This window comes from Tiliqua scincoides, chromosome 4 (assembly GCF_035046505.1).
Source record: "Tiliqua scincoides isolate rTilSci1 chromosome 4, rTilSci1.hap2, whole genome shotgun sequence".
NCBI classification, from domain to species: Eukaryota; Metazoa; Chordata; class Lepidosauria; order Squamata; family Scincidae; genus Tiliqua; species Tiliqua scincoides.
The window spans coordinates 205,545,784-205,561,994 of record NC_089824.1 but is presented as its reverse complement, the minus strand read 5'-3'; the positions used below and the strand labels follow the sequence as shown (position 1 = coordinate 205,561,994).

The 16,211-nt window shown below is 46.1% G+C and overlaps 1 pseudogene; it reads left to right on the top strand.

Moving 5' to 3' along the window:
• The first annotated feature begins 11,315 nt into the window (after window positions 1-11,315).
• On the top strand, window positions 11,316-11,435 carry LOC136650023 (5S ribosomal RNA; annotated as a pseudogene).
• Window positions 11,436-16,211: the final 4,776 nt, after the last annotated feature.

Below are 16,211 nucleotides of genomic sequence, written 5' to 3'. Positions count from 1 at the left end.
CACATCAGACCCCTTTGACATCCGAAGCGACGTGAAGCAGGGCTGTGTTCTTGCGCCAAACTTGTTTGGGATTTTCTTCACTGTCCTGCTGAAGCATGCCTTTGGAACTGCAACAGAAGGCATCTATCTCCGGACCAGATCAGACGGAAAGCTCTTCAACCTCTCCAGACTGAGAGCAAAGTCCAAAGTCCAGCTGAAATGTCTGCGTGACTTCCTCTTTGCCGACGATGCAGCTGTCACTACCCACTCTGCCAAAGATCTCCAGCAGCTCATGGATCGTTTTAGCAAGGCCTGCCAAGATTTTGGACTGACATCAGCCTGAAGAAAACACAGGTCATGGTTCAGGATGTGGACTCACCTCCCTGCATTACAATCTCTGCGCATGAACTGGAGGTTGTCCATGACTTTGTGTACCTTGGCTCAACAATCTCTGACACTCTTTCTCTCGATACCGAGCTAAACAAGCGCATCGGTAAAGCAGCTACCACGTTTTCCAGACTCACAAAGATAGTCTGGTCCAACAAGAAGCTGACGGAACATACCAAGATCCAGGTTTACAGAGCTTGCGTCCTGAGTACACTTCTGTACTGCAGCGAGTCATGGACTCTTCGCTCACAACAGGAGAGGAAACTGAATGCTTTCCACATGCGCTGCCTCCGACGCATTCTCGGCATCACCTGGCAGGACAAAGTTCCTAACAACACAGTCCTGGAACGTGCTGGAATCCCTAGCATGTATGCACTGCTGAAACAGAGACACATGCGTTGGCTCGGTCATGTTGTGAGAATGGATGATGGCCGGATCCCAAAGGATCTCCTCTATGGAGAACTCGTACAAGGAAAGCGCCATACAGGTAGACCACAGCTGCGATACAAGGACATCTGCAAGAGGGATTTGAAGGCCTTAGGAGTGGACCTCAACAGGTGGGAAACCCTGGCCTCTGAGCGGCCCGCTTGGAGGCAGGCTGTGCAGCATGGCCTTTCCCAGTTTGAAGAGACACTTGGCCAACAGTCTGAGGCCAAGAGGCAAAGAAGGAAGGCCCATAGCCAGGGAGACAGACCAGGGACAGACTGCACTTGCTCCCGGTGTGGAAAGGATTGTCACTCCCGAATTGGCCTTTTCAGCCACACTAGACGCTGTTCCAGAACCACCATTCAGAGTGCGATACCATAGTCTTTCGAGACTGAAGGTTGCCAACAATGAATGATGATATCCAGGTGCATGGAAAAGAACTGCATTTTGTTCTAACCCACCTGAATGTGCCATTCATATATGCTTGCTGGGTTATGCAGAATGTTGCATCATTGGAAAGCGGGGGGAGGGGGGGAATTCTCAACGCATGGGAAAAACTGAACCCTGCTTATGGCAAGAGATGCACAGGGTGGGTTTTCTATTGGCCGGGGTTCAATGCATGCAGACTTGTCAAGTTATTTGGCCATCACACACCTGGAAGTTGTGCAAACAGATTTTGAAAAACAAACTGTACTGGAATAAGACCCACATCTCAGCTTTGAAGCACCAAGCTGGAAGCCATGCAATCAATTGTCATATTTATGGCAGGAGGTAAGCCAAGTGTGAGCACACCTTCCGTAGCCTGAAATGTTTGATGTACTCTGAAGTGGCATGCACACAATGAATTCAAAGTCACAGCTTGCTCATCTGTTGGGCAAGTGACACAATTGTTCAGGCTGCCAGCTCCACTAAGGGCAGGACTATACGTTACCAGGCAAAGAGAGGCAGGGTTCCCAACCCTTTGTTTCAGTTGTGCTGCTAATTCACAGGCTGGAAGAGCATTTGCAGGACAGATCCTGCCTGGCTGAGCTGTTGTCATGTGTTTGGGGCTTCTGGTCATTTGCTTCTGTGGTCCCGTAGTGCATGACATTATTGTGTCTTTTGCAATGCCACATTGGGACTTATGGTGGTGGATTGTGAGATCTGCTGCCATAAGCCCAAGATAGGATTGGGTTGTGAGTTTGCTTAGGAAATGTGCAGCTCTGCCCTAAATGACTGTGATCAGAGTTGTGCAGCCAGACCCAACCCAAAGCCTTCAAATACCTATGGCTTGCCCTGTTGAGCATTTTTCTGCAAAACAAACCATAACAATTTGCAGTCCTTACACCAGGCTATCTGGCACTGATTAAGAACATTGGTCTCAATAACTTCATACAGTCCTGGCTGTGCAGGTTTCAGATAAGGCTCTGTAGGTATACCAGGGAGTGAGCCTAGGACCTTCTACTTGCGAAGCATGTGCCCCATCTTTGAGCCACAGCCCATTTCCAAGCTATGGGAGACCTTAACTGTGTAGCTATATTGGCAGTCTTTTGGTCAAGAACGAGTGTGCGTGTGTGAGACCTGCTTTATATGTCTCATAAAGAGTGCAGTTAATAATTGCAGGTGCATTCCTGTAGAGACAAGCCCTGAGAACCTGCCAGTGAACACATTTAAAATACTGCTTCTATTCCTGCAAACTCACACACACACACACACAAACTCAGTGACATCTGGGGGCACCTAAGGTAAGTAGGCAGTTGGATGAAAGCTTGATTCTGGTATTTCTTCTTTAATTAGGTCTTTGAACAATTGGGGCTGTCAGGAGCAACCATCTCCCACCGAGAGTATTTTGACACTGTGACTCAGAGGTTAGAGGACCTCAGCAAGGCAAGCATAGTGGCTCAGAAAGCGGAGGCCAGATGCTGTCACCTGGATCCTTGAACGCTGCCTTGAATTCGCTCCATTTTCTCCCAATGACTCCCAGCTGATTTCCCAATTCTTCGTTTCGAACAAAATTAAGATAGGTTGCTGACTAACAAAGGAAAATTTTGCTCCTTAATTCTCTGCCTTTTAACAGATTGATTAAGAAATGTCTGTTATATTTAAATACATTTACGTTTCCTCTAAACCTCAATATAGGTGTCATTTTGATATACAATATAAGCATAAATAGGGATGTGTGTGGATGGAATGCTTTCTTCATTGTGGCATTCATTCAAAATGCCCCTTTTTATCATAGAAATCAATATGGTCAACTGGACCGTGTGCTGTTCAGCCCAGCAGGTACTTGTTTTGCAGTGAATGTAAATTGAGCAGTATGGGTTAGATTTGATTCACTTTCGCATTCATCATGAAATCAGTACATACCCCTAAGTGCAAGATCATTTACAATCTTCAGACAAAAGTGATGACTCATTGGTAGCATGAAAGGGCATCTTCAACCTTTCCGTTTTCATTCATTTCCTACTGAAGGAACACACCAGACCCAAAGTAGATGAACAATCACATAGCTTGTAACTCAGTGTTACAGGAGATTGGCTGCTTCCAATCCATTTCTTCCAAATTAATCTCCCAAATAATGAAATAATACAAGAAATAAAATATGCAATGTCACAGTACACCAAACTCTGTGTCTTCCTGCCTCCTGCAAGGAACTACCAATGTATTGGAGAAGGAGATGGGGAAATGGAGGGCACAAAAACAGTGTGTCACCTTTTTCTTTCCCTAAATGCTGCCAGAGAGACATGCGGACTCTCACAGACCTGCCGAATGCCACAGATTCATCAACAGAAACTTTGGTTTAATCTAATGTAATTTGGGAAAGGGCATAATTCAATGGTAGAGCACATGTTTAGTGCATACAAGGGTTCAGGTTGAATTCACTGGATCAAGTAGCTGAATTTCTGGAGAGCTGCTGTCAGAGTAGGCCACGCTGAACTAGATAGAACAATGGCCTAACTCGGCATAAGGCAGTATCACAGCTCAATCCTAAGCATACCTACACAGAAATAACAGCCCAATCCTGAGCTGCCTGGCACCCAGAAGAGCAGCAGTGACAAAATGGCAACTGCTGTATCCTAACCGCACCAGGCAGCTCCCAGCATCTCCTCATGGGAAGGGGACATTCGTCCCCTTCCCTCGGGTTAGGGTGCAGGCCCCGCAATGAGGCTACTCAAGTCTGCACTGGTTCTTTTGCCAGCACGGAGTTGAGAGGCTCTTTGTCAGGCTGGGAGGCCCAACATGGGGCTCTGGGTTCAGTGGAGCAGAGTTCAGTCTCACCCCACTCCTACCCTCCCACCATCCAGGAACACCTTCCCCTGCCCTTACTAATCTCTCCTCCACCTGGAGCTTGTCCCTTGCTCTGGGTGGTGTGCAGCAGGCTTCCAGCTGGCTCTGGGCTCGCTAGCACTGACCCAGCTCTGTCTCATAGACATGACTCAGGGCACATTTGCGACACTCAGCGCCAACGCAGGGCCAGCGCACAGTGCTCAAGATTGGGCTCTAAGTCCCATTTTGTCCAGTGTGATTTACTCACAGGAATGTCTGTATAAGATTGCAGTCTAAATCCATTCAGGTTTGCAGTCTTAAACCATAGGATTATGCAGAGGAAAAAAATATCCCTCAAGAGAAGAAGGATTACACACAGTCACGCTTGCTCTGTGTGTATCATTTACACGCAATCACTGAAACAACAACCATGAAAGCACCAGGCTTTGCCAGGAAGTTGTCAGCGGCCATTGAAAGAAGGAAATCTTGTATGGCTGTGAAGAAGCATTTGAAATATGTCATCTGGAAAATGAGGTTGATTCAAACAGCCCTGTGTCAATAAAGGATTAAGGCAAAGTGAGTGTTGAAAGCTGTGCTGAGTGTACAGTGAAGCCGGTGTGATGGCCTGGAAGCAGGGTATGTTAAGCATGCCTTCATAGGGTTTGTGTGTTAAAGATGAACCTGCCTTTTTCCAAATCAGACCACTCTTTCGTCTTGTTCACTGTCGTCTACGCTGACTGCCAGCAGCTCTCCACACTCAGAGCTTGATCTAGCCGGACCCTACCTGCAAATGCCAAAGATTGAACCAGGAACCTTCTGTATGGAAAGCATGTGCCCTACTGCTGAGCTACACAGCCCCTTCCTGCCCTAGGATCATAAATGCATCTTGCACACAGGAGGAGAGTGACACTGGGAGGCTGCCGAATGCCACAAGTGACACTGTGGAATTTTAATATCTGATGCAAAAAAAAAAATCAAAATAATACACTGTGCACCTTTTGCCTCTATCGCTCTGTTATCCATGATGCAACATGACCACACATGGCTCTTTTCCCCCCAATGGGCAGCTGAAGAGTCCATGGTGGTGGCTGGACTTGAAAAGCCAGTTCAGCCCGTTCAAAAGCCAGTTCATGATTTCCACTCCTTTCTGTAGTTCAGTGGTGGAAAATGTGCTTTGTGGCTTGTACACATGGTCTGCTGGGTCCAGTCCTCTGGCACCATCAATGTAACTATTGCAGGTAGAAAGCCTTGGACTGAGCTGTGCCTGATACCCTGGCAAGTTGTTGAGTCAGACCATGAGTGGGCAGATTTCAGACTTGTAGGATCTACTTTGTTTTATGCTCCAAGGTCCACTACAGGGAGACACCTGCAAAACAGCAGCATAGCAGAGCCAAAGACGTATTTTGCATCTCACTAACCACACACTGTGACAGCATGGCCAAACATGGCAGAATGTTTTGTATAGATAGTACTAGCAGCAAATTCTAAAGAGTTATTTTACAGTCTGGAAGCACTGAGGGTCAGAAAACTGCAACTTGACCACATATAAACAAATTTCAACTTTTTCTTGTGATTATTGTTATACAGCTGACAGTCAGAAACTGACATTGATCTACTGCAAATCACAAAGAGATCTCCTGTGAGATCTATCTTGTGACCACTTTTGGAATGGACCATATTGGCCTAGTACAGGGGTGGTGACTCTTCCAGTGAGAGGTGTATTCCACCCAGGGTGTAGCCCTGGTCTGTGCTTTCCCAGGTGCAGAAGATTTTCCCAGAAGATCCCAGGTGCAATCTCTGATACCTACGAGCAGAGCAGAGAGAAATTCCTCCCTGCAGAGCTGCTAACAGGCAACACAGAGGTTGATGAGCCAATGGCCCAACTCATGATAAGGCATGTAACTATGAGAAGACAATTTGGTCCTCTCTGAAGCTTTTTGGAGGAGAAGCCAAGACGCTGCTGCTTCTCCTGCTCTCCTCTCTGCTCCAACTCTGACGACAGTATTCAGTCGGAGGTTGCACAGGCCACTTTCCCACTGCTTCTCCAATCACCCTTGGAATAATGCTGTAATTGGTTCACTTAGTGACATTTCGTGCATTTCCTGCCTGGGTTGGCCATGTGGAGAACCCTGGAGGCAGAATGCAAAGCTAGAGGACTCTGGTCTAATTCAGCAGTGTAATTCTTAGTTAAATGTTGCAAGTCCTATTGTATCCAAACTCATTTGTAGTCTAGTCCTATTGCTTGCTAGTAGCCTTACTCCAGCCTCCATACCAGAATGCTCCCCTGCATTCCAGTCCAGGAGCCTTCCAGTACAGGAGACCTACATTTCCTTTTCATGAACAAAATCCTCTGGAGAGGTGTAAATGGGCAGAGGTATTTGCTTCTGTTTCTTTGCTCACTATCAGATCCAGGCCTGAAGCATCGCTTTTGCCCAGAGGTACTTAAACAATTCTTGCCAGTGGATTCTTGCCTTTGCTTCTGTGAACCATTGCAGTATAGTAATAGGCTGAAGAAAGTTGAAGGAACAAGAATCACTGAGAGAGAAGGAGGCTGATTTTGGCTCTTTCTGGAAGACAGGATTCATCCCGAAACTGGAACTGAGGCTGGTGAAATGTGTGGCAGAACAAGGGAGCAGAATCCTGAGACTCCCATTCATGCCACTTCAGCTTGCTTCTTTAAAAGGCTCCCTGCAAGTAGAGAACTAGCACATCAAGCATAGAGGTTCTAGCTCTTGACAAGGTTCTGGTGCCTTTCTGCCTGCAAGAGGTGTTTTGTTTTTAAAATGTTGGGGAGCATTCAAAAAAGGTGGGCCTGGTAGCCTGAAGTGGTCAAGTCCATTCTACACTCTCATTGTGCTGCATGTATAAACCAGGAGATGCTTCATATATAAAACTACTGCATAACTAGACACGCACATAGCACAGTGCAGCGTATCACCCTGGAGCGCTTTGATACCTGCATTATTTTTATAAGTACATGTCTCGACTCATCTCTTGGCAGAAGGGCCTGCATAATTCCCGTGTCCTAGATTTTCCCTTTGTCACTGAGAAGTTCCCCTTTCCTTCCAGGTTTTGCTGCAGGTCTAACCCTTGTAAACAAGGCCACTCTCAAGCATACCCGATGCCACTTCTGACCAAGAACCAGTTCATAATCCTCGGGGTGCATTTGCTGGCCAAAACCATGTGCGGCCTGCAGTGGTGGAAACAGACTAAAACTGCTTCTGGCAGGTACTTTTACATTGGTTCTTTTAGCCCCCACCACTTTGCCACTGTCCCACTCTTGGACTGTGAGACTTGTGGGACTGTCCCACTTGTCCACTCATGGGACTGTGCCTGTTCTTTAATGAAGCAGACAATTTCGTGACAATATAATTTGTGATACTTAAAACTTGAATCTGCAGGGGGGGGGGGAAATTGTGTAGCATTCTCTATCACTCTGCCTCAGGAGGCTGCTTTGGGGGTGAGAGTAACTCGGTGGAGGGGCCCATGGGGAAATGATAGATCATGTGAAAGATGAGCTAAATGAAGTGCGTCTGCAAAAGATTTCAGGTAGCAAAAGGATTGGTTATTGGACCATTAGACACCAACAGGTTAAGGGCAGTCCTTTTTCTTTATTATAAAAGGACAAAATGTTGCAGTCCACAGCCAACCCTAATGCTGCTAGGGGTTCAAGGTGGCAAAAGAGAGCTACCAAAATGATTACTGGGCTGGGGCACCTCCCTTACGAGGAAAGGCTTCAGCGTTTGGGGCTTTTCAGTCTAGAAAAGAGGCACCTGAAGGAGGACAGGATTGAGACATACAAAATTATGCAGGGGATGGAAAGAGTGGATAGAGAGATGCTCTTTCCCTCTGACAAAACACCAGAACCAGGGCACATCCACTAAAGTTGAGTGTTAGGAGAGTTAGGACAGACAGAAGAAAAATATTTCTTTACCCAGTGTGTAATTAGTCTGTGGAACTCTTTGCCACAGGAAGTAGTGATGCCTTCTTGCCTAGATGCCTTTAAGAAGGGATTGGACAAATTTCTGGAGGAAAAGTTCATTACGGATTACAAATCATAGTAGATATGTGCAAGCTCTTGGTTTTAGAGGTGCCTGCACCTGCCTCTGATTGCCGGGTGCAGGGGAGGGCACCAGGACGGAGGTTGTGTCTGTTGACTTGTGTGCTCCCTGAAGCATTTGGTGGGCCACTGTGAGATACAGGAAGCTGAACTAGATAGGCCTTCTTATGTTCTTTTGTTCAGTTGTCAATTCTCCCTCAACACTGCATCTTTATTTCTGTAATAATAATAATAATAATAATAATAATAATAATAATAATAATAATAATAATAATAATAATAATAATAATAATAATGCCTATTACCCTACAGCCAATATGTTTGCTCAGTTTTCATTGGATTGTTTAGGTCTTTTTTTGCATTTCTAGGTATCTCCCAAGTATGTAGAAACCAATACCTTATGGGGTGGGGTGGGCCTGAACCTCTGTTTTGCTTCCAGTCTGATAGGCACTCAACCACTTGAGTTCTGCATTAGTATAAAGATTTATTTATTTATTTACAGTGCAATCTTATAGAGGTTTACTCATAAATAAGTCCCATTATAGTCAATGGGTCTTACTCCCAGATAAGCGTGTATAGGATTGCAGCCTTATGCTGCAATCGCATCCAAGCTCACCTGGGTGTGAGCCTCAATGACTATAAAGGGACTTGTGAGTAGACATGCATAGAATTGGGCTCTTAATTTGTTTAAAACATTTATACCCTGCCTTTCCAAAAGCTCAAGGTGGCTTACAATTCTAAATCAAATTGATAGAAAAATACAAAGTTACAGGAAATAAATTCAAAACCACACCATTCAAAAATAAATTAACAAACAAATGTAAAATACAAAACGTGCTTACAAAGCCAGAGCAATAAATGGGGAATGCCTTGATAAAATCTAACTTGTGTTTCTACTGTTCTCTGAAATAACTCTGTATTGGTGGGGTGTGGAACAAGAATGAATGAGTGGTTGATGGTCACTGCACTTTTAAAGGGTGCTGCCAGCTATCTGACAAGTCAACCAACCAACCACTTGCATCAACTGCAATTATGCCAGGTTTTGTCTGCATCCACACAGTTCTCAGTTTGCCTCTGTGTCCATCCCTGTTCTCTCTTGCCTGTGCTGCAGCCTTTGGCAACCCAGAGTTGGCAGACCACACCATAAACCAGGTGCTTGCTATGCTGACACCTGCATTAATTTTCACTAGTTTTCATAACAAATAGGACAAATTGTGGGGTCACAATGTCCATGGGGAGCACAATCTATGTAAGAGGCGACCTCCTTTTTTCTTGCTGCTGCTGTGTCCTGCACTTCTGGTTCCTGAGAAGACATCTTATGGGACACTTGTGTTTCAGCAAGCCTTCATTGTGAATGACAGTTTCAAAGGGTACACCTGAGATCTAGAAAGTTCACTCCAGAAAGCTGTATACTCTTTTCTGGGTTGAATTAATCTTCACAGTAGAAATGCAAAGTTACTAGGGGGAAAAAAAAAAGGCTTTTGATTTTGTTTGCAGTCAGAACCACTTTTTCCCTACACATCCCTGGGTAATGAAGCAATAATGAAAATGAATGAATATTAAAATTAGCTGGTTGCCTAGGAGTGTGTTGTAATTACTGTTAATGATTAATTGACACTAGATCTCATGAGTGTGTAATATTCTGGTTTCAGGTCGAGCATAAGTTAGTGGAGGAATAGCAAAAATTGAACTTAATAACAGGGCTTTGATGCAACAAGGTTCCTTCATTTGGGTAATGTAATTAGACAATAGCTTGTTCATCACTTTCCTGACTCTTAAAGAAGCCAAGTCCTGGTTTAATTTTCACAGCTCAGCATGAAATTAACGCATCATACAGCTGTTGAACTTATCAAGTCGCCCTGTATGGAGTCAAACCATCTAGGTCCATATACACCATCTATACTGGTCCATCTAGCTTAGTCCTGCCTGCTCTTGGATCTCAGACAGGATTCTTCCACAGCAACACCATCTGGAATATTTTTCAACCCGCATATCTGAAACTATGTATTATACCAGTGGTTTTCAAACTCTGAGGGAGAGTTTGAACCGCAGTAAGTTCTTGCGGGGACGGGGGGAGGCAGCAATGCGATCCCCAGGATCGTGTCACTAAGGAGGCTGCAGGGACTGTGATGCACTCACTAGTCCCTGCTGCAGCCTGTCGCGGGTGCAGGGAGCGACCTTCTGCAGGGCTCCCTGCAGCTTAAAAAGTGAAAGTGGAGAGATTGCGCTCCACTTCCGCAAAACCGAAAGTGGAGTGCAATTGCTGCACAGAAGGTCGTGCAGGGCTCCCCGCACCCCCGACAGGCTGCTACAGGGACTGGTGAGTGCATCCCAGTCCCTGCAGTCCCCTTAGCGATGCGATCCTGGGGGTCATGTCGCTACTTCCCCCTGCCTCCACCCCTTAAGGCAGCGGTTCTCAAACTCTCTGGGAGAGTTTGAGAGCCACTAAGTTCTTGCGTGGGTGGGAGGGGGGAGGCAGCAGGGGCGGGGGAAGGCAGCAGCGTGATCCCCAGGATCGCACTGCTCAGGGGGGCTGCAGGGGCTTGTACCCAAGTCCCTGCAGCCTCCCGGGGGTGTGGGGAGCCCAGCGTAACCTGCAGCAGGGCTCCCCGCAGCAGTGAAAGTGGATGCGGAATGATTGCGCCCTGCCTCCGCTAGGGGGAAGTGGAGCGCGATCGCTCCGCATCCACTTTCACTGCTGCGGGGAGCCCTGCTGCAGATCACACCGGGCTCCCCACACCCCCGGGAGGCTGCAGGGGCTTGGGTACACTTGGGTACACCAGGGGCTCCTGGGGATTGCGCCGCTGCCTCCTCCCTGCCTCCAGGCTGCCCCCACCCCTTAAGGGGGCAGGGGCCAGGGCCCGCAGGCTGGGGCGTCGCAACACCCCAGTTTGAAAAGCCCTGCCTTAAGGGGAAAGCGGTGAGCACTCTGTGGCTCGGGCATCGTGATACCCCAGTTTGAAAAGCCCTGTACTGTATGTACACCCTGTTGTTTGATGCCCAAAGAGGACCCTGAGGCAGGTTACATCAGTTAAAAGTACAGGAATACAATGGTAAAATCGTAAAATAATCCAGAGCAAGAACGCAAAACCAAAATAATGACCAAACCAAAATGAGAAGCAGAACACAAAACAAGGGAAAGCAAGCAGATAAGTGAAGGTTAATTTAACTGCTATGCTATGCTGTGCTATGCTATGCTATGAAATGGTACAGCTCAATGAGCAGCAACTGTTACCCTGCACATGCCTGATCTTGTCTGATCTCGGAAGCTAAGCAGGGTCAGGCCTGGTTAGTACTTGGATGGGAGACCGCTTGGGAATACCAGGTGCTGTAGGCTTATACCATAGTCTTTCGAGACTGAAGGTTGCCAACCAATGATAACGCCTCTGAAAACCTCAGCCAGAGACACATGAAATAAGCAGCAGAGCAGGAACAACTCAGTCCCTCATTGGGGGCAGCATGAATGGTGCTCAGAATGCCAATTGCAAGGGAGGGCACCAGGACGCAGATCTCTTGTTGTCCTGTGTGCCCCCCCCCTTGGCATTTGGTGGGCCACTGTGAGATACAGGAAGGTGGACTAGATGGGCTTATGGCCTGATCCAGCGGGCTGTTCATATGTTCTTAGGTTGTTGAGGTGAGGACCAGACTCGGCATACAAAAAAGGCAGGGGCAGTTGAGGACATGAGACGGAGACACCATTTGTCCCCAGGGGAAGGGATTGCCATTTGTCACTATGCCCTGTCAGGTGAATCATGGTATTATGCTGTGGGTCACCATTGTGAAAGAAGCCAGAGGGGAAAGAACTCTGGGGAGACAAGTAGAAGAGCAGGTGAGTTTTCCTTCAGGTGAAGACACACATAGTGGCTGGAAGAAAGTATGTAGTCAGGACCACATTTTAGATTATGGGTTTCCAATTATTTTGCTGAGCACTGTTGCTCTGAGAGATGAAGAGCATGACCTGTGCTAGTGTCTGCACATGGATTAACTAATGATGGCTTTTCATGGTGTTAACCCACAGTGAGGTTTTTTACATCACAGGAAAAAATTTCCAGCATTTAACACACATTTCATGAATTCCTGCTTTAAACTTGTTAAGATCCTGCTAGTCTGAAATAGTTATTCAAGGAACCATTCCATAACTCAAATCTGGAACCCTTGGGAATGTTCTCTTGTTATCTGGTGTGCTCCCTGGGGCATTTGGTGGGCCGCTGTGAGGTACAGGAAGCTGGACTAGATGTGCCTATGGCCTGATTCTGTGGCGCTGTTCTTATGTGATGCATAAAAGACATTTAGCTTCAAGCGATGCAGGGAATTATCTGACTGGATGTACACAGATCCCAAGAATTAATCTGGATAAAACAGGAAGATAGACCCTGCTGCCCATCCCCTAAAAATCTCATATTGTCTCTCTTGTGGTCTGCAAACAGAACTGAAACAAACACTTTTAAATTATGTCAACAGAATCAGACATCAGGATGTATCTTCTTACAAACCCATGTGCCCAACCAAGTGGTTACTGATAGTGTTATTGAAGCTTCAGACACAAAATGCTTAATCTTTGGTTGCACTCTCTGCATCCTGCCAATGAAGTAGTGTGCACTTCTGAGACATGTGCCCCATGATTCCTTGCAATGAGACACAATTTCACTGGAGTTCAGCTATGGAATTTCATACCACACCCAACAGCCTCTGGGACATTACAATGGAAATGTTGCAACACCGTTCAGATCATGCAGTGGGGTCACTCAGGCTGGCAAAATACGCTGGCCTTGATAACCCTCTCCCATTTAAGTAGAAGTACTACCAATATTTGCTATCAAACTTTGTGGCAGCTTAGACTGCCCTTATTACAATGCTTGTCCAAAATTTGGGTGTATGACCCACAAAAACAGGAAATTCAGAAGTGTTTATGGTGTGCACACTCTTGCGCGTGCATGTACATACACACAAACAGACTATAATTCCTTCTGTCAGGCTTTCAAGTAAACAATGGCGATCTTTGTACCTGGCCTGTGGGTGTGTTGTCAAGGTGAACAAGTTCTGGCAAAGCGCCCCATTGTCTTCTTTCCCACAACTCATTAAGATTTAGCTTGGTTATCATCCACAAGCGTAATAAGCAGCACTTTGATTATACCACAAGGACATCCCGATGCCAGTGACTCATGAAAGAGAGATTATGTTCGTCATCCATGATGTCTTCTGAATTCTTAGCTTGTCATACGTTTTTTTTGTTTTTTTTTCTGGTGCAGAAGGTAGAACCCATTGCCCCAATCAGAACTGATTTGAGTACAATGAGAAACCCAGCAGTGCTTAGAAAGTCCCTGTAGGCCTTTATGATTCAGTTTCTTTTCTCCCTTGCTTCATTCGCTGACAACACCTTGTCTAATGCAAAGCTTTGACACCCACTCACGGGGATGAGTTGCAATAGGACTGAAGGTTCAGAGCTCTTGCCAGCAATTATTTCAGCATGATGAATCAGTGGGACTGTACAAACCTGGATTTCGTTGGCTGAAAACAATGACCTGATTCTGCCCCCTTCCCCAGTAAAAAACAACAACATTAGAGAACCCCAAACATCTCTGTAAGTCTAGATAATGCATTTGACGCTGCCTTATTTGGAGTTGGACTAATGGTCTACGCTGCCTGGCAGTGACTTTCTAGGGTTTCAAACAGGATCCTTTCTGGAGATGCCAAAGACTGAACTATGCATGCAAAGTATGGACTCTATTGCTGATCTATGGCCCCACCACCCCTACACTGTAGCAATACTGTGCATGAACTGAACATGAGCCAGGAAGTCACTGGTTCAGATCTTGTTTCAGTCATGAGCATGCTAAGTGGCTTTAGGCAAGCTACTACCTCTCAATATTAGTGCCTCTCTGCAGTTTGGGGAGAATAATACTGGTCTACTCTACAGGGTTGTTGTACAGATTACTAAGGGAGTATGGGAAATGCTTTGCACAGCAAACTGCTTTATAGATAGTTTTCATGGAAGTGGCCCCTTTTCTTTCATAACAGGATGCTGATGACCTCCTTTATCACCTTCAGCTGATGTACCTCAAGACACTTTTGACACGGGAAGCATCGTCATCTTCAATAAGGCAATTGAGTCAGTGTTGTTTCTAAATACTACATGAACACCAAGTGATGGAGCCAGAAGGAACTTGCTCAAGACCATATGAGTCTTCAGTAGCAAAAATCCCAAAGAGGATGATCTAGGATCTTGTCACAGGGTGCTCTGGCCTTGGGAGAAGCCACATCCCATTGGAGCAAAACAGGTGAATGACCCCCTTTAAATAGGCTTCAGCCATATATGTGTTTACTATTGCACCATGACGGCGTCTACAAGGTTGCCAATATTTACTGCATAAAATAAGACACAGGAAAAAGAATAAGTGACCTTCAAAAATAGTTTAATGTAATACAATTTGCCCAGCTAGCCATGCACATTCTCTCTAGTGTACATTTCTCGACTCTTTACTGCAATGCCATTATCACAAACTCCAGTTCATGCCACATGGATAAGGTTAATTCCCAAGACCCTGAGCACCACTGGAAAGAACAAAACTCTTGTCTATTTCTTATATATGCTGAGGTCTTGGGGTCTATGTCCCTGCACTTAATGACTAGCACGAGAGATCGTGGAGTTCATGAAGCCACAGTCTCTGGCTGGGAAGATCTTCCTCTCAAACCTGTACATGTGGAGCTCCTTTTTCATGTGTAAGAAAATGGATGACTCAAGTTGGTGGAAGCTTGATAGAGTGTTACAAAATTGGCCTGGAGAAAGAGGGTAGAGGGAACAAAGCTTCCTCTCTCACAACACTAGAGGCCAAACTCCTAAAACGTTCAGGGCAATTTATTTTTTCAAAGCATTTCACAGTGGTGGCTGCATTGAAGCCCCATTGCCATTGACCTTGGGCTGCATCAGCCTTGGGAAATCAATGACAGGGGCCTGCCGTGTGCAGGGAATGGGAGGAAAGAAGACATTTTAGGGAAGATCAGGGGACGAAGTGGATTTCAGTGCCCTCCCGTAACCTGCAGTGTGTATCTCTATGGCGTGCCTGCACGCTACAGCCTGGCGGGAATAGGATTGGGCTACTGGTCGCTTCCTCCATCAACCAGTTTTAGTTTATTATTATTATTTTTTAAGCTGGAAGTACACTTACATTTCATGTGTTTGTGGAAACATCTAATGTGGCCCTAAATACATCATTGCTCCTAGGACTTTGACAGTGCAATCCTATGCATGTCTACTTGAATGTCAGTACTATTGTGTTCAGTAGGGTTTAACCCCAGCAAAGTGCAAATAGGATGGGAGCCTGGATCACCCAATCAAGCTGCTTGACAGTAGGATCATGACATAGGAAAGAAAGTACTTCTTCACACAATGCAGCACTAATGGATGGAATTGATTGCCATAATGAGGATACTGTGAGCTCAATGAGGTGGTAATGGCTACTGCTTTACAGTGCTTCAAAAACGGAGTAGACACATTCATGTTGCATGTATCCAATGGCCCTTAGTCATAATAGGTGAGAGGATTCTCCAGCTTCAGGGGCAGTATACCTCTGAATGGATGATGGCCGGATCCCAAAGGATCTCCTCTATGGAGAACTCATGCAAGGAAAGCACCCTAAAGGTAGACCACAGCTGTGATACAAGGACATCTGCAAGAGGGCTCTGAAGGCCTTAGAAGTGGACCTCAACAAGTGGGAAACCCTGGCCTCTGAGCGGCCCGCTTGGAGGCAGGCTGTGCAGCATGGCCTTTCCCAGTTTGAAGAGACACTTGGCCAACAGTCTGAGGCCAAGAGGCAAAGAAGGAAGGCCCATAGCCAGGGAGACAGACCAGGGACAGACTGCACTTGCTCCCAGTGTGGAAGGGATTGTCACTCCCGAATTGGCCTTTTCAGCCACACTAGACGCTGTTCCAGAACCACCATTCAGAGCGCGATACCATAGTCTTTCGAGACTGAAGGTTGCCAACAAACAAACAAACTAACTGCTGGAAGCAAACAGCAAGGGAGGGCTTTTGTCTCCATGTTCTGCTTGTGGATCTCCTGAAGTTGTGTGTCTGGCCACTGTGGAAAGGGTGCTGGATTAAATAGACCTTTGG